Source organism: Beta vulgaris, chromosome 7, assembly GCF_026745355.1.
Source record: "Beta vulgaris subsp. vulgaris cultivar EL10 chromosome 7, EL10.2, whole genome shotgun sequence".
Lineage (NCBI taxonomy): Eukaryota > Viridiplantae > Streptophyta > Magnoliopsida > Caryophyllales > Amaranthaceae > Beta > Beta vulgaris.
Genome location: NC_079208.1, coordinates 42874338 through 42896311, shown reverse-complemented (window position 1 = coordinate 42896311; position 21974 = coordinate 42874338). Strand labels below are relative to the sequence as shown.

The window sequence follows — 21974 nt, the reverse complement described above, 5'->3', positions numbered from 1 at the left end:
AGGAACCGTGACAATTTAGAATGAGAATGAGCGTATGTCTAAGAACTCAGACGTAAGATAAAGCAGTACAAAAACGGTTAATAATATCGTTTGAGTGATTTATGCCTATATTCTAGGAAACCGTATTATTTAAGTAAAAAATATGATTAAATCAGATTTTTGGTTTACTGCCTAAGTAGTTGCTTAATATAAGGAAGCAGTAAAAGATCCATAACCCACGTTTAAAAGAGATCATGGAGATCATGTGTGCCAAATAGGAACATGTTTCTCTAGTTAAGGAATATCATGGGAAAATATTTTTACCACTAGCACATGATTTTATTTCACGTTCTAAGTTATCGTTGCTATATATACTATGTCTAATTAAGATCCAATTTGTGTCTGACCAAGTGATTTAGTGAGTCTAACTAAGTAAAGTGTCAGTGCCTTCATTATCTCATGAAAGCCATATTCTTTGTAATTTTGATCATTGTAATTTAGAATGACCATCCTCTGCTTACTCTATTCCACTAAGCTATTATTGATCATTGTAATTTTGATTTTGGGGGTAAGGGGACTTTGAATGAATTTATGTAAGCGAGAAGCTTTGAGTGAAGCTAGTTAAAGTGAAAAAACTTCAATTGAAGTTGACCGGAGCAAGTGTTAAGGGAACAATTGTTCAGGAACTTGAGTTTAGGAACTCAAGGTGTGACCCATGAGTAGAATTAGGTTGTAACAAAGTTGTTTGGACTAATTAGTGAAAGTGTTGAATTTAAAATCCCTACTGGTCGAGGTTGTTTCTGCTTGTTGGGCCCAAAAAGTTTTTCCTCGTAAAAATCATTTGTGTTCCTTTAGCTTGTTGCTTTGTTCAAGTTTTATAATTCCAAAAACTCACGAAAAATAGGAAACTCTATTGAGAAAAAGATCCAAGGAACAATGAACACCAGCAAAAAAATTGAGGAAGGTTACTCGACGCAAAGGCCTCCCATGTTCAATGAAAAATTCAATTCTTACTGGAAGAATATAATAGAGATTTTCATTAAAGTTGAAAACTACCAGGTATGGAGAGTTATTGAAGTTCGTGATTTAAAGGTCTAACTACTACTGACAAAAATGAGGTAATTCCTAAACCTTTCTCTAAATATGATAAAGCTGATTTTGAAAAAATGGAGGTAAATGTGATGGCTGTTAAACTATTGCTTTGTGGACTTGGACCCCACGAACACAATAGGATCATGGGATGCAAATCCGCGAAGCAAATATGGGATTTACTCGAAATAACCCATGAAGGAACAAATGAAGTCAATTGATTTAATAATGAAAGAATATGAACTATTCTCCATGAAGGCTAAGGAAAGTATACAAGAGATGTTTACTCGTTTCACTAACATAATTAATGAGTTAGCTTCTCTTGGAAAGTTTATTTCATCAGAGGAACATGTTCGAAAAGTTCTTAGGAATCTTCCTAAGGATAGATGGATGGCTAATGACAGGCTAAAGTCGTATCACCTTATCAAAAGTAATCCTAAAGTTCTCTAACAAATAGTAGTCAGGGAAATAGGGTCGAATCCACAGAGAAACAGTGTTCTTTTCTTAATTGTCAGTCAAATCTAGAGTACAGGAACGAGTGTTTGTGAGTAATTATACTAACTAAACTATGAATATATCAAGAATTATCAATAATAAAAAGTCTAGGGCATAGGTTCACCAATGATCAATATTTCGGGATGAAACACTAAAATCAACAATTAATAATGCAGTTAAACAGATTGATTCGCTCTCTCAAGTCTAAATCAAGCATAGAACGATATTAACAGGCTCTCGCAATTTATTAACACCAATTCTACCTATTGAAACTAGCCTTAATATCAAGTTTATACCTCTCGGCGCATAACCTAATATTGCAACACTATAACAATCAAATCTGGCCAAATTGGATTGAATAGATATAAAACAATCAATAGGATCAACATGCATCAATAAAAATCAATACTTTAATTAAACATCCCTTCCTAATTGATCATGGATCCCCCTAAACCCTAGAAATAGACTACTCAATTATAATTGGGGAAAACATATTCATAATTAAATAAGCAAACATGAATTGATAATAAAGGATTGAATAGGAATAAGAAGAGAAGAGAAATAATACCAATTGTAGAACTAATCTTGCAAAAATCAAAGCTTCTATTGAAAATTCAATGTAATTGGGGAAAAAGCAAAACTAGGGTTCTTCAATAATTGAGAGAAAAAGAAAAATAATCTTTTATGAATTAATGACGGAAAAAACCAAATAGAAAATAAGATAGGAAATAATAATATTCCCTTGAGTCTTTATACCTTTCTATTTCCTAAAACAACTAGAAAAATAGAGTCTAATTCGTCAAAAGATAAAGCCTTATTCGACTAGGAAACCCGGAATAATCCGCGGCCGCGGATTTTCGGGCTGCAAAACAGCGTCAACTTGCAAAGACCATATCTCCCAACTAGAAGTCGTATCGGGGCGTGTAATATACCGTTGGAAAGCTCTTCAAGTCTAGTTTCCAACCCCACTGGAATCACTGAATTCCGATCTCTGGATAATAAGTTATGATCAAAAGAGTGCACATGACTCAATTTTCATACTTCTTTTAATACGTTTCCGCTATGTTTGAGTTGCAATCCGACTTGAAGATGCCCTTTGGACTTCTCATTTGACTTAGCTCCTTCCTAGATGCTTCTCATGCTTAAGCTTATCCAATAATACTCTAATTGTGTTCTCAATACCTGAAAACTATCAAAAACACCGAAAACATACACTAGAGTAATATCTACTCAACTTAAGTAACTTTATGCATTTATGAACTAAGAATGCAACTAAATGATCCTAAAATGCAACCTAAATGCATCATGAAATACCTATATTAATATGACTCATCAAACTCCCCCAAGCTAAACTGTTGCTTGTCCTCAAGCAATCAAATAATAGACACGGGAAGAAAATGATAACCTACAATATGGGACTAAAACAGGGTCAAGCACACAATCCAAAACACGAGAGATATCAATCCTACATGAACCAAGCATCGAGTATCAATGAAACAAAGCCGCATAGCACGTCATGTGACCAATCAACTCGACAATCTTACCACAAACCCTTTCCCCCAAGCTGGACTTAACAACACCTGACAGACCTCACTATAGGTATGTGAACTAATACTCTCTTGTGTTTAGGGCGAAAATCAATGAAAATCAATGAAACTCAACGATCTCAACCTATATATATCAACTCAGAAGAAGCATTACTCTTTAACTTTGACCTTTTGACTCACTTTCAACACGAAAAATGTAACACACAAAGATCAAGAGGATTTTCAAGGGTTGTAATGAGGCTAGGGTTAAGGGTATGGATCATATTTTGGAAAATGTGGTGGAAAAGCCAAGAAGGGGAGCAAATATCAATGTAACACGGCCTAACAAGGCATTCATCACAATTTCATATAACACCATCATTACCACAATATCTTTCATGCATAGTAGCCCATATATAACCTTTGCACTTTTCTTTCAAAATATGTTCACTTTCTTTGTTCTTTCATTTCTTTTCTTCACTCTTTTTCATATTGCCAAAATCTCCTTGCACCACATTCGAATTCGATGATAAAGCTCATTAATAACACTTTCCTTCAACATAACCATGCATTAACTACATCCATGTAATACAGTATGACCAAAACTAACACTTGCTCCCCCAAGCTAGGCTTGGGACAATAATCAAATGAGGTTAAGGGTTGTAATATGGGTGTAAGTAGCAAGCAAGGGTCAAGAAAGCTCAGCGGGGCTAGAGACGGGAAATCTGTGAACAAAAAGAACTCTGGAGCTAAAATCGTGAAATGAACCCCTCAATCATATCAAATAGTGTACACAATCAAGTATCAAGGACGTACCAGGTCAAAATCAAGATCAATACATCAACTGAGGAACTAATCTCTCATGAAAGAACACAACTGACACAGATTCGTCAGTTTATTAGGCACAGAAGCTCACATGGGTCAATTTTGTCTGCACAGTAAAGTTAAAGCCAGCCAGAGATATCAAACAGTCTTACCACAGCCTATCAATCGTATCACAATTATGCTATGAAGAATCATGAAACCACTGTACAACAAAGCTGTAGAGCTGTAGTAGAGATATCCACAAAATTCTCGAAGGTGTGCCAACAATAGTCCCATAGATGAAAACTAGAATGAAATGAGCTAGCTAAAATGCAACTATGATGCAACTAAGAAAGCAGTACATTTTTTTGGTTACACGTAAAATCCTATTCCTAATGAACAGGCAAAAGCGTGTAACAACTACAAAGCAATAAAAACTACACTAGAAAGCAGTAAAGGATAGAATATCCCTCCCCCAAGCTAAATACAGCACAGTGTCTCACTGTGAAAAAAAAGTAAGGAAAGGGAAAAAGGAAAGCTCACGCAACGGGAGCTTCGTCCATCGAGGATGGCTCAGGAGGAGTGTCGACGCCAGAAGCGATGGGGCCAGAAGCATCTAGCGGCCGACGCAGATCACGGACCTCGGCACGAAGGTCCTCCATATGACGCTCCACAGTCTCGAGACGAGATAATATCGTCGTCTGAAATGATGCAAAAGAACTCATGAAGCGACTGAAACGGGCTTCCATGCTCTCAGGAGACATAGTAGTGCTGGACGAGGGATCCGCAGAGACTGGAGGTGGAGGGGCTTCAAGTGTGGGAGAGATGACAGATGTTGGGGCTGATAATGCAACACACTGCAGGCACGGGAATGTCCCCTGAACCTTGCCGCCTACCTCTATAGTGTCAGAGATAGCACGGGGATTCCACAGCCAAACACTAGAATCCTGAGGATGATCATTTGGTAGAATATCGTAGATGATGCGCTTTTCTGTGGAATGACAAGGCTTAACAAACCATAGGTACCTGTTCTTAGCTTGGTGGACGAGCCATCCATATCGATCCATAGCAGTGGTGTTAAGGAGGTTGGTGGAGGAAGAAGTCATTTTAGAGGCTAAATCGATGCCTCTATCCAGAGCAAACACAGAAACAAATCCACCCATAGAGATATCACCTTTCTTTACATCCCGCTCCCAAAGAAATCCTCCCATAAGAAACTTGGCAAAGTTCAGTTTACCGTGCACAGTCGTGGGAGACATAGAAAGAAACCACAGAAGTTTCAAATCTTGGAGAGTGACTTGCCCTGATTCCGCTTTGGGACGGAAAAGTTGAAGTATAAAGCGGTGAAGCAGGCGGAGAGCAGGACAACCAATAGATGAGGACTTGCTAGAACCCGATGCCCAATCAGAACGCCCTGTAATCTGCTTCCAAAAGGAGGTGGGATCAAATTTGTCACAACTGGAGCCATCTTGTAATTGCATGAAGGTAGATGGACCAACATCCCCCCCTGTAGGCCAACCAAACATAATGTTTATCTCATCCCAAGACATGATATGCTCTGTACCCTCAAGGGTGAATACGACATCACCTTGCGATGTTCCCACTGCAAGGGAATCCAGAAATTCAACTACGAGCTCAGGATAAATCCGCTCGTTCAATCGGAATACTCGGCCCCAATGATGTGTCCGCTCAATGTACTCAAAAGCCCAATCAAAGCCGATCTTAGTCACGGCATTCAGAGAGAGATAGAGGGTTGGGGCGATGGTGCGCTTTTGGAGTGTAGCAAGGCGCGTTTGGGAAGTGGAGGGTGAGGGTGGGGGTGAAGGTGGAGGGGTGGAATGGAGGTGGTGGCTTTAGATGTGGTGGATTTATTTGCTTTGGATTTTGAAGTTGTGGAAGTCTTTGAAGGTGGTTTGGAGGGGGTTTTCTTGTGTATTTTGCGAGAGTGCTCATTGGGATTGTAGATGGGTTTAGGCTTAGACAAAGCTCGCGTGGAGGATCTCATGACGCTTTTGAGCACACAACCAAGAACAATCACCACAAGATAATCACAACAACTTCACAAGAATCACCACACAACCAATGTAATGCCTAGCAATCCAATCTCAACAATTTGGCGCCACCAAGAGACCCAAAATATTGTCAATTGCAATGAGAAATTCAACACAATCGAAACCACAATCAAGATTGATCAACAATAAACAACTTGAATAGCAACCATGGTTCAAAAATGAGTAGTAAGCACTAACAATAATGGTTCAAAAGTCGGAACGAAAGTGAACAAATTGAAAACTTACTACCACGTGAAATACACGATTGATTGAGAAGATCCAAATATGTGTCCAAGATTCCCAATTGAAATTTCAAAGCACCTTCAAGAAGAAACCCCAATTCAATGATAAAGATTAGGGTTTGAAGATGATGTGAGGGGAAGAAAGGGGAAGAGGGTTTGGTGGGTGGTTAGGGGCTGAGGGAGTGCTGCGCCGGCGGGGGGAAACCGGTCGGACGGCCGGCGAAGCCGCGGTCGATGAGAGACGGGTCGGGTGGGTTGGTCGAGGGGGGGTTGGTGCTGTGAGCAGTGCGATAGGCGAGAGGGGGGTGACGCGACGCGACGCGTCGCCGGTGGATCAGGTTTGGGCGGACGATCACCGGTCGTCGTTACAGGAGGTGGGGAGAGAGGTCGGGAGGGTTGGTGGGGTCGAGGGAGAGGTTTTGGTTGTTCTCTCTGGTTTTTTTTTTTTTTTTTTTTTTTTTTTTTTTTTTTTGTCTTTTGTTTGGCTGGGGATGGCGTGGTTTGGGGTAGAGGAGTTCGAAATCCCGCGGGCGCGGGATTTATCCCGCGGGCAGACAGCAGGTAGTGAGAAGGGGGGGAAGGTTTGGCTGCGGGCGCGGGTTTGTGGTGTGGGGCGCGGGGTATGGTGTAAGGTGTTGGGAGATCCCGCGGGCGCAGGCGAAAACCCGCGGGCGGACAGAATTGGTGGGGAAGCGAAAACCAGCTTGGGGGAGGGTTGCTGCGGGCGCGGGGTTTCGGGGGGGGGGCGCGGGTGCTGTAGGGAGTTCGAAGTCCCGCGGGCGCGGGTTATACCTCGCGGGTGGACAGGAGGGTTTGTGAATTTTTGTTCGGAAGCCCGCGGGCGCGGGGGCTTGGCTGCGGGTGGACAGTAGTTTTGTGAATTTTGGGAGGCTTTTGGCCGCGGGCGCGGGATCAACCCCGTGGGCTAGAGGAGAAATGATGAGAGTGGTCGTGAATTCCCGCGGGTGCATGTTGGAGCTCGTGCTTTCACCTAGGGTCAAAATTAGCACACCAAAACCACTAAACAACACTTGTTAGCATGGTTAGTCTAATAAAAATAAAAAAATGAAGATGGAATTCAAGTGAATTCTTAAAAACTAAAAGAAACGAACTAAACTAAAAATTAAGAAGCGAATTCAAGTGAATTCAAAAACACACAAAAAATAAAAATTAAAAAATAAATTGAATTCAAGTGAATTCAATATGCAAATATTTTTGTTATTTTCTTTTTGTTTAGATAAATGAAGAGTGAAAGGAAAAAAAAAAAGTTAGAGATTCGGGTTGCCTCCCGAATAGCGCTGGTTTATGCAGGTCCCGCACGACCGTTTACCTCTTTTCAATGACTAGTACAGGTAGGTGTTTGGAGGTAGAGTACCTCAACTAAACCCACAGGAGCGCCTTCATAGTACAACTTCAGACGTTGACCATTCACCTTGAAACTTTCGCCTTTTTCGTTCATAATCTCGACAGAACCGAACATGTTCACTCTGGTAACTGTGAAAGGGCCTGACCATCTAGACTTTAACTTTCCAGGAAAGATTTTTAGCCTAGAGTTATAGAGTAAAACCTTATCGCCAATCGTGAACTCCCGAGGTAGGATCTTTTTGTCATGCCACTTCTTGGTTTTCTCCTTGTATACTCGTGCACTATCATATGCTAGCAACCGAAACTCATCAAGCTCATTGAGTTGTAGAAGACGTTTCTCCCCTGCAAGCTTTTGATCCATATTAAGCTCCTTGATCGCCAAAAAGCTTTATATTCTAATTCAACGGGGAGGTGGCACGCTTTCCCATACACAAGCCTATACGGTGAAGTACCAATAGGCGTCTTGAATGCAGTTCTGTACGCCCAGAGTGTGTCATCTAATTTCGTGCTCCAATCCTTCCGAGACCTTGCAACTACCTTCTCAAGAATGGACTTAATTTCGCGGTTTGAAACCTCAACTTGCCCACTTGTTTGAGGATGGTATGCTAATCCAGTACGATGGTAGACTCCATATTTCTTCAAAAGGGTGTCTAAATGTCGTTCATGAAAATGGGAGCCTCCATCACTAATCACAGCTCGTGGGACCCAAACCTTGGAAATATGATCTTCTTGAACAAAGCTATGACGACCTTAGAATCATTAGTAGGAGATGCCACGGCTTCAACCCACTTAGAGACATAATCCACAACAACCAAGATGTAGCAATTTCCATTGGAGGAGGGGAACGGTCCCATAAAGTCAATACCCCAAACATCGAAAATTTCAACTTCTAGAATACCGGTTTGGGGCATCTCATGCCTTCTCGAAATGTTGCCGGTCCTCTGGCAAGCGTCACATGACACGATGAAAGACTGTGCATCCTTGAACATTGTCGGCCAAAAGAAACCCGACTCATGGAGCTTTGCAACAGTCCTGGAAGGGCCATGATGCCCTCCATACGGTGAGTTATGGCAACGATTCAGGACGCCATTGACCTCCCATTCAGGTACACATTTTCGAAAAAGACCATCTGAACATTCACGAAACAAGTGAGGGTCATCCCAAAAGTAGAATTTGACATCATGGAGGAACCTTTTCTTCTGTTGGTAGGACATATCAGGAGGTATCACACCGCCTACCCCTTTAACATTAGCTGGTGGGGTAATTGCTCAATCACTTGGACCTTAGCTCGATCAACTTGGATGCCCCTATCAGAAACAATATGGCCTAAGACGACTCCTTCAGTCACCATGAAATGACACTTTTCCCAGTTTAAGACCAAATGACACTCTTCACATCTTTTCAGGACTTTAGTGAGGTTAACTAAGCATGTATCAAACGTAGAACCATACACACTAAAATCATCCATAAAGACTTCCATGATAGACTCGATGAACTCAGAAAAGATACTCATCATGCAGCGTTGAAAGGTGGCAGGGGCATTACACAAACCAAAGGGCATTCTACGATATGCAAAAGTGCCATAAGGGCAGGTGAATGTGGTCTTTTCTTGATCATCAGGATGAATGGGAATTTGGAAGAAACCTGAATACCCATCCAAATAGCAAAAGTATTTATGACAAGCCAACCGTTCAAGCATTTGGTCAATAAAAGGTAGAGGGAAGTGGTCCTTTTTAGTGGCCATGTTGAGTCTCCTATAGTCTATACACATACGCCATCCAGTCACAGTTCTAGTAGGAATAGTTCATTCTTTTCATTTTTCACAACAGTCATGCCACCTTTTTTCGGTACTACTTGGACAGGACTTACCCACTTAGAGTCAGCAATAGGGTAGATAATACTGCATCGAGTAGTTTCATCACCTCTTTCTTGACCACTTCCTGCATGTTTGGGTTCAATATCCTTTGTGGTTGAATGCATGGCTTATGGTCATCCTCAAGGTGTATCCTGTGCATACAAAAATCGGGGCTAATACCCTTCAAATCATCAATACGTACCCTATAGCCTTCTTATGATTTTTCAGAACAACTAGAAGTTTGGAAAGTTGGCTATCGTCGAGTGCAGCACTGACAATTACAGGATCTAACTCTTGCTTATCTAAAAAAACATACTTCAAATGAGAAGGGAGAGGTTTAAGTTCGGGTTTCTTTACCTCAACATTGCACACAGATCGATCAAACCTCTTTACCTGTTGGCATCCATGAAAGTCAGATTCTTCACTTGCTAGCATTCTCTCAATAGCATCTACTTCATCGCTCCATATACTGCCATCACCTGTGGAAGAATCAAGGCAAAGTACCGCCTCCAAGGGATCTCCATAGAGAGCTTGGGGCATGTTATCATGGCAAATTAAATCAACCACATCAATACTATAGCACTTTTCCTCTAGCATAGGACTTTTCAAAGCAGTGCTCAGATTAAAAGTGACCTCATCATCTCCAACAGATAGTGTAAGCTTACCATTTTTCACATCAATGACAGCACCAACAGTATGGAGGAATGGCCTACCCAAAATGATTGGAATTTGCCTATCTTCCTCCATATCAAGTACAACAAAGTCCACGGGAATAAAAAATTTACCTACTCTAACAGGTACATCCTCTAAAATACCTAGGGGGTATTTAACAGAACGGTCGGCCATTTGTAGAGTAATATTGGTAACTTTCAAACTTCCCATGTTCAATTTTGAGGAAACAGACAATGGCATAACACTCACACTAGCCCCCAAATAACATAAAGCTTTATCAATGAACAAACTACCAATGTGACAAGGTATAGAGAAACTACCAGGGTCTTTTAATTTTGGTGGAGATTTATTTTGTAAGATGGCACTACATTCTTCAGTAAAAGCAACTGTCTCCACCTCGTTAAAAGCCCTTTTCCTAGTCAAGATATCTTTCATAAATTTAGCATAAGCAGGCACTTGAGTAATTAATTCCGTGAAAGGAACTGTTACCTGAAGATTCTTGACGACTTCCAAAAACTTACCAAATTGCTTGTCCAGCTTACTCTTGAGGTGACGATTGGGGAAAGGAAGTTTGATAGGAGGAACTTCAATAGCAGGCTTTTTAGCTTCAGTGGTCTCTTCATGTTCAGTAGCTTGCTGAGAGTTCTCCTTGTCATTTGTAGCTTCAGCTGGGACCTGTTCCTCATCATTTTTCACGCTCAAAGTATCATCAATAGGCATGGGTGGTCCATTGTAGTGAGAACCACTTCGGAGAGTGATGGCATTTGCCGAATCTGTAGGCTGAACAGGTTGTGCTGGAAGAGCACCTTGTTGTTGAGTGGAATTCGAAGTAGCCAATTGTGCCAACTGATTCTCCAACATCTTATTGTGAGCAAGAATGGACTCAATTTGTGCCTTATCAGCTTGTCGATCCTTTTGCATTTGTAGCATCATGTTTCTCATCTCAACCATCATTGGATCGGCAGGAGGTGCTTGTTGAGATGGATTGAAAGGTGGTCTAGAGAAACCAGGAGGGTGTTGGGGAGGTGGTTGGTAGTATCTTTGGTTCAATTGTTGTGCTTGTGGTTGTGGTGCAGGAGGATTCAGGACATTAGTGCTCTTGTAAGACAAGTTAGGATGATTTCTCAATCCTGGATTGTATGTGTTGGAGTATGGGTTGTTCGGCCGATATGCTTGAAAAGCATTAACTTGTTCGAGAGAACTCCGACACTCTTGTGCCCAATGTCCAACTATGCCACAATTATCACACATAATCTCGGAGGTAGTACCCAAAGCAGCAACACTTGCAGGAGAGGAGAGCTGCATATTGTCAAGTTTATTGCTGATGGCATTCATCTGTGCAGCTAATAAGGATATAGAATCTATCTCATGCTTTCCACCCTTGTTAGCTAGTCCTCGAGGATTACCATATTGAGAGTTGTGGATAGCCATCTCCTCGATCAAATCATGTGCAGCATCAATTTCTAGTTTCATGAATCTCCCATTTGCTGCAGAGTCAAGGATAAGTCTCGAGTTGTTCCCCAAACCATTGTAGAATCCTTGAACTAGGAACCATTTTTGTAGACCATGATGGGGACATTCTCTCTGAAGATCTTTAAATCTTTCCCATGCCTCATGTAAAGACTCGTCAGTCCCTTGGGTGAAGTTTGTAATCTGACTACGCAACCTAGCAGTCTTTTCTGGAGGGTAGTACTTTCTGTAGAAAGCTAGAGCCAAGGTATTCCAATCAGTGATCCCAAGAGTGGCTCGATTAATACCATTGTACCACATCTTTGCCTTGTCTCGAAGTGAAAATGGGAAAAGAATCTCCCGAATCTGATCTTGTGTCACTCCCTGCTGCTTAATGGTAGAGCAATATTGGCAGAAATCTTGATAATGAAGATTGGGGTCTTCATTAGGTCCACCACCAAATTGTTTTCTTTCGATCATGTTTAGCAATGCAGGTTTGATCTCGAAATTTACAGCTTCGATTTCAGGCATTTGATTGCTTCTGGGAAGTTCAGCCAAAGAGGGTTGGGAAAAATCAGTAAGCCTCCGAGCCATCTCTGATTCTGGTGAAGCAACAGAGACAATGCTGGTAGAATCAGAGTCAGAATCCAAAGGATTATCTTCCCTTGGATTATCTCGCAACTGTCTGGAAAAGTTCTTTTGTCTATGGAAGGATCTTTCGATTTCAGGATCAAATTGTAGGCAATCTGAACTCAAACTCCTGCGCATAGAAGAACTAAAGAACAAACAATTAAGAGATTTTGTCCCAAAGAACAAGTGTTCTCTGAGACGAGAGTATATAATCTAGACTCTAAAACAATTAAAGAAAATGGAACAAAACCGTTCTCCCCGGCAACGGCGCCAAATTTTGACAGGCTAAAGTCGTATCACCTTATCAAAATAATCCTAAAGTTCTCTAACAAATAGTAGTCAGGGAATAGGGTCGAATCCACAGAGAAACAGTGTTCTTTTCTTAATTGTCAGTCAAATCTAGAGTACAGGAACGAGTGTTTGTGAGTAATATTATACTAAACTAATAACTATGAATTATCGAATTATAATAATAAAAAGTCTAGGGCATAGGTTCACCAATGATCAATATTTCGGGATGAAACACTAAAATCAACAATTAATAATGCAGTTAAACAGATTGATTCGCTCTCTCAAGTCTAAATCAAGCATAGAACGATATTAACAGCTCTCGCAATTTATTAACACCAATTCTACCTATTGAAACTAGCCTTAATATCAAGTTTATACCTCTCGGCGCATAACCTAATATTGCAACACTATAACAATCAAACTGGCCAAATTGGATTGAATAGATATAAAAACAATCAATAGGGATCAACATGCATCAATAAAAATCAATACTTTAATTAAACATCCCTTCCTAATTGATCATGGATCCCCCTAAACCCTAGAAATAGACTACTCAATTATAATTGGGGAAAACATATTCATAATTAAATAAGCAAACATGAATTGATAATAAAGGATTGAATAGGAATAAGAAGAGAAGAGAAATAATACCAATTGTAGAACTAATCTTGCAAAAATCAAAGCTTCTATTGAAAATTCAATGTAATTGGGGAAAAAGCAAAACTAGGGTTCTTCAATAATTGAGAGAAAAAGAAAAATAATCTTTTATGAATTAATGACGGAAAAAACCAAATAGAAAATAAGATAGGAAATAATAATATTCCCTTGAGTCTTTATACCTTTCTATTTCCTAAAACAACTAGAAAAATAGAGTCTAATTCGTCAAAAGATAAAGCCTTATTCGACTAGGAAACCCGGAATAATCCGCGGCCGCGGATTTTCGGGCTGCAAAACAGCGTCAACTTGCAAAGACCATATCTCCCCAACTAGAAGTCGTATCGGGGCGTGTAATATACCGTTGGAAAGCTCTTCAAGTCTAGTTTCCAACCCCACTGGAATCACTGAATTCCTCTCTGGATAATAGTTATGATCAAAAGAGTGCACATGACTCAATTTTCATTCTTTTAATACGTTTCCGCTATGTTTGAGTTGCAATCCGACTTGAAGATGCCCTTTGGACTTCTCATTTGACTTAGCTCCTTCCTAGATGCTTCTCATGCTTAAGCTTATCCAATAATACTCCAATTGTGTTCTCAATACCTGAAAACTATCAAAAACACCGAAAACATACACTAGAGTAATATCTTCTCAACTTAAGTAACTTTATGCATTTATGAACTAAGAATGCAACTAAATGATCCTAAAATGCAACCTAAATGCATCATGAAATACCTATATTAATATGACTCATCAGCTAAGGTCACTGCTTTACAATAAACAAAAGACTTCACCAAGTTCAACTTGGAACAGCTTGTTGGGTCACTTATGACTCATGAGCTTCACCTTGATACTGAGTATGGTGAAAGCTCCAAGTCAAAATGCACTACCCTAAAAGCAGATGATGAAGATGACTCCGACTCAGAAGAAGAGGAAGCAACACTCATAACAACATAATTTTGAAAGATGTATGTGAATATGAAGAATGGGAACTTCAAAAGGTAAAACTAAAATTTTTTCTAACAAAGCTGCTTGTCATAAATTGGTAGTACTAGGGATGGCAATCAGGTCGGTTTGGGTCAATTTTAGGTTGACCTGATTTATATTTCAGGTCAGTTCCCCCTAACCCAAACCCAACCTGATTCTAATTTCAGGTCGGAAATCATAACCCAAACCCGACCTTATCGATTTCGGGTTGATCCGAAACCAACCCAAAATGACCTGAAATGAAATTCAACTATACACTCTAAGTGTTAATGACTTGAAATGAAATTTAGGTGATCCAAGAAATGAACTTGGCTCAATACAAATAAGAATAACAAAAGAAAAGTTGTACAAGTTATCAAAGTCTGGGTTAATTTGAAGTTGATCTGGCCTGAAAATAATCCGACTTCTAAATCAGGTTATTGAGGTGTAAATAGTCAGCCCGAACTTAATCCATTATATTTTCAGGTCGGGTTAGGTCGACCCATATTTTATTTCAGGTTGAGAATCTCTGCCCAAACTCGAAATTCTCTGGTCAATTTCAGGTCGGATTATCGAGTTGGGTCAACTTTTTTTGCCAGTCCTAGTTAGTACAGATCAATTCATTAAGGAATGTTCACTTTGGGAAAACGACAAAACCAAAGAAAGGACAGAAGGAACGCTTCGCTGAAAGGAACAAGGAAGCTAAGGCATTTTGCTCTAAAGCGAGCATTCGAAAGGCAATGATAGCAGCTTGGGGAGATCCAGAAACTGAAGAGGAAGAGGATCAACAAAATGAAGAAACCGCAAATCTTTGCCTCATGGCAAACACTGACATAAAAGAAGATGAAGAAAATGTTGAGGTAAGCCAACATATACTTCCTCCATTTCACAATATTTGCAACACTTTTAATTTTTCTTAAGGGGTGACTAAAGTGTTGGAGAGAGAATTAATTAGGTGGCGTGGACCAAAAGTAAAAGTGGAGTTGGAGGGAGAATTTTGGGACCACCAAAATTTTGAGTGAGAAACAAAACCCACGTGGCCCAGGGCTTTTTTTGGAATCAGTACAACTACTAGGAGGGATAATTTCCCTCCAAAACATTTTACCCAAAAGTTGCAGCAGTATTTTCTCATTTGCTGCTTGGGTTTTTGTTTTGGAGGGAAATTTTAACTCCAAATCATAAAATTGCTGATTATTGACAAAGTTGTCCAAAAATTAAGGAGGAAAATTTTACCTCCAAAACATAAATTATCCCACCAAATTCCTACGTTTGGGCATTAAGTAAAAAGTTCTATATTAAGACAACCACAAGGAGACAGCCATTAATGTTCACCAACCTTAAAAACCACCAAATGTTTACAAGAGTAACTTCCCAAAAAAATTAACCCCCATAATCACATAAAACACAACACTAATTAAGTCATTACCATCCCAAATTCAGCAAAAAAAAAAAAAAAAGACAAAATCATCATCTTCTTCATTTCCAGATCTGTTAGGGGCAAAATGCAGAATCATCAAGATGATGGGTTCTTAAGTGTTGATTGGTTGTTAGATGAGGGATGACATGCTTTGCTTGATGAGACCTCTGATTCAGAAGATGTGCGGCAGTAAAAATTCAACAACAGAGGTCGTTGTTAATGGCCCAACAATGAATGAAAAATTAACTCCAATGAGGAAAAGACACTGATATTATGGTTTTATATAGAGTTATCTCCCCTAATTATGTGCTAAAAGTTGTGCTTATGGTGCTCTTAGGAGCCATTTGATACTAACTCTCTCCATCTAGTTGTGGTTTGCTATTTTATATTGAATTGTAGGTTTTGGAAGCTATTACCTACTTTACATGATTGCACAGTGGATTAGAGAGGTTAGATGCCGAGTTTCTAGATCCCGAGGATGATTTCCGGGACTTTGAGCAAAGAAAGAACAAGAAACGAAGCATAAGCTGATCGGCCCGACAGCATCGGGCGGCCCTGATGAGTCATATTAATATAGGCATTTCATGATGCATTTAGGTTGTATTTTAGGATCATTTAGTTGCATTCTTAGTCCATAATTGCATATAGTTACTTAAGTTGAGAAGATATTACTTTTGTGTGTGTTTTCGGTGTTTTTGATAGTTTTCAGGTATTGAGAACACAATTGGAGTATTATTGGACAGGCTTAAGCATGAGAAGCATCTAGGAAGGAGCTAAGTCAAATGAGATCCAAAGGGCATCTTCAAGTCGGATTGCAACTCAAACATAGCGGAAACGTATTAAAAGAAGTATGGAAATTGAGTCATGTGTACTCTTTTATCATAACTTATTATCCAGAGATTGGAATTCAGTGATTCCAGTGGGGTTGGAAACTAGACTTGAAGAGCTTTCCAACGGTATATTACACGCCCCGATACGACTTCTAGTTTGGGAGATATGGTCTTTTCAAGTTGACGCTGTTTTGCAGCCCGAAAACCGCGGCCGCGATTATTCCGGGTTTCCTAGTCGAATAAGGCTTTATCTTTTGACGAATTAGACTCTATTTTTCTAGTTGTTTTAGGAAATAGAAAGGTATAAAGACTCAAGGGAATATTATTATTTCCGATCTTATTTTCTATTTCGTTTTTTCCATCATTAATTCATTAAAGATTAGAACTCTTTTTTCTCTCAATTATGAAGAACCCTAGTTTTGCTTTTTCCCAATTACATTGAATTTTTCAATAGAAACTTTGATTTTTGCAAGATTGGTTCTACAATTGGTATTATTTTCTTTTTTCTTATTCCTATTCGATCCTTTATTATTAATTCATGTTGCTTATTTAATTATGAATATGTTTTCCCCAATTATGATTGAGTAGTCTATTTCTAGGGTTTAGGGGGATCCATGATCAATTAGGAAGGGATGTTTATTAAAGTATTGATTTTTATTGATGCATGTTGATTCCTATTGAATGTTTTTATGTCTTTCAATCAAATTTGGCCAGATTTGATTGTTATAGTGTTGCAATAGTAGGTTATGCGCCGAGAGGTATAAACTTGATATTAAGGCTAGTTTCAATAGGTAGAGTTGGTATTAATAAATTGCGAGAGCCTGTTAATACCGTTCTATGGTTGATTTAGACTTGAGAGAGCGAATTAATCTATTTAACTGCATTATTAATTGTTGACTTTTGTATTTTATCCCGAATATTGATCATTGGTGAACCTATGCCCTAGACTTTTTATTCTTGATATGTTATATGAGTCTAGTTTAGTATAATTATCACAACACTCGTTTCTATACTCTAGATTTGACTGACAATTAGGAAAAGAACATGTTTCTCTGTGGATTCGACCCTACTACCCTGACTACTATTTGTTAGAGGACTTTAGGATTACTTTTGATAAGGTGATACGACTTTAGCCTGTCAAAATTTGGCGCCGTTGCCGGGGAAACGGTTTTGTTCCATTTTCTTTAATTGTTTTAGAGTCTAGATTATATACTCTCGTCTCAGAGAACACTTGTTCTTTGAGACAAAATCTCTTAATTGTTTGTTCTTTAGTTCTTCTATGCGCAGGATTTGAGTTCAATTGCCTACAATTTGATCCGAAATCGAAAGATCATTTCATAGACAGAAGAACTTTTCCAGACAGTTGCAAGATAATCCAAGGGAAGATAATCCTTTGGATTCTGACTCTGATTCTACCAGCATTGTCTTTATTGCTCCACAGAATCAGAGATGGACGGTTACTGACTTTTCCCAACCCTCTTTGGCTGAACTTCCCAAGAGAATCAAATGCCTGAAATCGAAGCTGTAAATTTCGAGATCAAACCTGCATTGTAAACATGATCGAAAGAAAACAATTTGGTGGTGGACCTAATGAAGACCCCAATCTTCATTATCAAGATTTCTGCCAATATTGTTCTACCATTAAGCAGCAGGGAGTGACACAAGATCAGATTCGGGAGATTCTTTTCCCATTTTCACTTCGAGACAAGGCAAAGATGTGGTACAATGGGATTAATCGAGCCACTCTTGGGATCACTGATTGGAATACCTTGGCTCTAGCTTTCTACAGAAAGTACTACCCTTCAGAGAAGACTGCTAGGTTGCGTAGTTAGATTACAAACTTCACCCAAGGGACTGATGAGTCTTTACATGAGGCATGGGAAAGATTTAAAGATCTTCAGAGAGAATGTCCCCATCAGGTCTACAAAAATGGTTCCTAGTTCAGGGATTCTACAATGGTTTGGGGAACAACTCGAGACTTATCCTTGACTCTGCAGCAAATGGGAGATTCATGAAACTAGAAATTGATGCTGCACATGATTTGATCGAGGAGATGGCTATCCACAACTCTCAATATGGTAATCCTCGAGGACTAGCTAACAAGGGTGGAAAGCATGAGATAGATTCTATATCCCTATTAGCTGCACAGATGAATGCAATCAGCAATAAGCTTGACAATATGCAACTCTCCTCTCCTGCAAGTGTTGCTGCTTTGGGTACTACATCCGTGATTTTGTGTGATAATTGTGGTACAGTTGGACATTGGGCACAAGAGTGTCGGAGTTCTCTCGAACAAGTTAATGCTTTTCAAACATATCAGTCGAACAACCCATACTCCAACACATACAATCCGGGTTGAGAAATCATCCTAACTTGTCTTACAAGAGCACTAATGTCCTAAATCCTCCTGCACCACAACCACAAGCACAATAATTGAACCAGAGGTACTACCAACAACCTTCCCAACACCCTCCTGGTTTCTCTAGACCACCTTTCAATCCATCTCAACAAGCACCTCCTGCCGATCCAATGATGGTTGAGATGAGAACATGATGCTACAAATGCAAAAGGTCGACAAGCTGACAAGGCACAAATTGAGTCCATTCTAGCTCACAATAAGATGTTGGAGAATCAGTTGGCACAATTGGCTACTTCGAACTCTACTCGCCAACAAGGTGCTTCCAGCACAACCTGTTCAGCCTACAGATTCGGCAAATGCCATCACTCTTCGCAGTGGTTCTCACTATAATGGACCACCCATGCCTATTGATGATACTTTGAGTGTGGAAAATGATAAGGAATAGGTCTCAGCTGAAGCTAAAAATGACAAGGAGAACTCTAAGCGGGCCACTGAACATGAAGAGACCAATGAAGCCAAAAAGCTTGCTATTGAGATTCCTCCTATCAAACTTCCTTTCCCAATCGTCACCTCAAGAGTAAGCTAGACAACAATTTGGTAAGTTTTTGGAAGTCGTCAAGAATCTTCAGGTAACAGTTCCTTTCACGGAATTAATTACTCAAGTGCCTGCTTATGCAAATTTAGAAAGATATCTTGACTAGGAAAAGGGCTTTAAAGAGGTGGAGACAGTTGCTTTTACTGAAGAATGTAGTGCCATTTTACAAAATAAATCTCCACCAAAATTAAAAGACCCTGGTAGTTTCTCTATACCTTGTCACATTGGTAGTTTGTTCATTGATAAAGCTTTATGTGATTTGGGGGCTAGTGTGAGTGTTATGCCATTGTCTGTGTCCTCCAAATTGAATATGGGAAGTTTGAAAGTTACCAATATTACTCTACAAATGGCTGACCGTTCTGTTAAATACCCCCTAGGTATTTTAGAGGATGTACCTGTTAGAGTAGGTAAATTTTTTATTCCCGTGGACTTTGTTGTACTTGATATGGAGGAAGATAGGCAAATTCCAATCATTTTGGGTAGGCCATTCCTTCACACTGCAGGTGTCGTCATTGATGTGAAAAATGGTAAGCTTACACTATCTGTTGGAGATGATGAGGTCACTTTTAATCTAAGCACTGCTTTGAAAAGTCCTATGCTAGAGGAAAAGTGTTGGAGTATTGATGTGGTTGATGTAATTTGCCATGATAACATGCCCCAAGCTCTCTATAGAGACCCTTGGAGGCGGTACTTTGTCTTGAGTCTTCACAGGTGATGGCAGTATATGGAGCAATGAGGTAGCTGCTATTGAGAAGATGCTAGAAAGTGAAGAATTCGACCTTGATGGATGCCAACATGTAAAGAGGTTCGATCGATCTGTGTGTAATGTAGAGGTAAACGGTCGTGCGGGACCTGCATAAACCAGCGCTATTCGGGAGGCAACCCGAATCTCTAACTCTTTTTTTTCCTTTTACTCTTCATTTCTCTAAACAAAAGAAAAGAACAAAATATTTGCATATTGAATTTACTTGAATTCAATTTATTTTTATTTTTGTGTTTTTGAATTCACTTGAATTCGTTTCTTTTTTTTTTCAGTTTAGTTAGTTTCTTTTAGTTTTTGAATTCACTTGAATTTTTTTATTAGACTAACCATGCTAACAAGTGTTGTTTAGTGGTTTTGGTGTATAATTTTTTACTATAGGTGAAAGCACAAGCTCCAACATGCGCCCCGGGAATTTGGCTCCACTATCACCCTTTTTCCTCCAGCCCAGGGTAAAACACGCGCCCGCGACCAGCCACGACCCCTCCCTCACCAATGTTCTGCCAGCCCGCGGGGTAAAACCCGCGCCCGCGGGGTACAGCCCGTGGCCCCACCCGAAATCCCGCGCCCGCAGCACCAATTTCCCCCCACACCACAAGCACTCTGTCCGCCCGTGGGGTATAACCCGCGCCCGCGGGATTTCGAGGGTCCAAATACCATTCGCCCAACCCACAAACAATAAAAAAAAAAAAAACCACACCCCATCCCTCTCGACACCAACCCTCCCGTCCACTCTCACCCGCCTCCTGGACCGTCGACCGGCGGGAGTCCGACCACTCCCGACCGCCGGCGCTGCGCTCCACCCTTCTAAGCCGCATCATCACCTGCGCCTTGTTCGTCGCCTCCTTTCCCCTCTGATTCTTTGCTTCGCCCTCTTCCGTCTTTCACCCGCCTCATGTCGTCTTCTTCACTGACCCAGTGCCGGAAAATCGCCATCAATCTTCATCTCGTCGGCACACAACCGATATCTCCCGAACGAGCGACCCCCACCAACACGACCCATCGTCCCTTCCTCCTCTCTGCATCTGCTGTTCGAACCCCACATTCTGTCCAACCACCCCTCTCGCCCTCCCTCGCGTCTCCTGCCCGCACAGCATCGCCGACAGTCTTCCCGTCCTCTTGAACTCCAACCAGCAAACCCAGCGTTCCTTATCTTCTTCTCTCTCATCTCTTTTCGATACTTAGTTTGTTCTTTTATTTATTTTCTTTTCTTTTGTTTTGTTTCCTTTTTTTTTTTCTCTTTCTTTTTAATTTTCTTTTCTTATTACTCTCTCATTTTCTTACCTCTTCTCTATAATTTAATTGATGATGGTTACAGGATTTTGTCAAGTAGGCACCAACTAGATTCAAGTTCGTCTTTGTGAAGCATTACGACATGGATTTTGCGCATATTTTCCTCTTCTCCCCAATTAATTGGGTAGTAAGCATTTATTCTCATTTGTACTTGTTGTTTATGTTTATTCCAAATTTTCGCTTGGATTTTTGTTTTAATGCCCTCTTGTGAGAATCTTTTGCACACATTGATTGAATTTTTAGATTATTGGAGTTTGTGTATGGTTTTCGTGATGTGTTATGGTTGTTAGTGGGTGACTTTGGTGTTGGATGATTGTCGGGGTTGGTTCTGATTCTTTTTCTAAACTAGTTTATGCAGTGAGGACACTGCAAATTCTAGCTTGGGGGAGGAATATTCTATCTTTTATGGCTTTTTAGTGTAGATTTCATTGCTTTCATAGGATGTTACACGCTTTTGCCTGTTGATTAGGAATAGGATTTTACGTGTAACCAAAAAAAATGTACTGCTTTCTTAGTTGCATCATAGTTGCATTTAGTAGCTCATTTCATTTAGTTTTCATCTATGGGACTATTGTTGGCACACCTTCGAGAATTTTGTGGATATCTCTACTACAGCTCTACAGCTTTGTTGTACAGTGGTTTCATGATT

At 40.1% G+C, this 21974-nt stretch overlaps 2 non-coding genes across 2 annotated transcripts; one reads left to right on the top strand and one right to left on the bottom strand.

Annotated features, from left to right (window-relative positions):
* Positions 1-11639: 11639 nt before the first annotated feature.
* Positions 11640-11746, top strand: LOC125492120 (small nucleolar RNA R71). The gene has a single exon (XR_007268566.1). It is a non-coding gene; the product is annotated as a small nucleolar RNA R71 (small nucleolar RNA).
* Positions 11747-18135: 6389 nt separating this feature from the next.
* LOC125492109 (small nucleolar RNA R71) lies at positions 18136-18242 on the bottom strand. The gene has a single exon (XR_007268556.2). It is a non-coding gene; the product is annotated as a small nucleolar RNA R71 (small nucleolar RNA).
* Positions 18243-21974: the final 3732 nt, after the last annotated feature.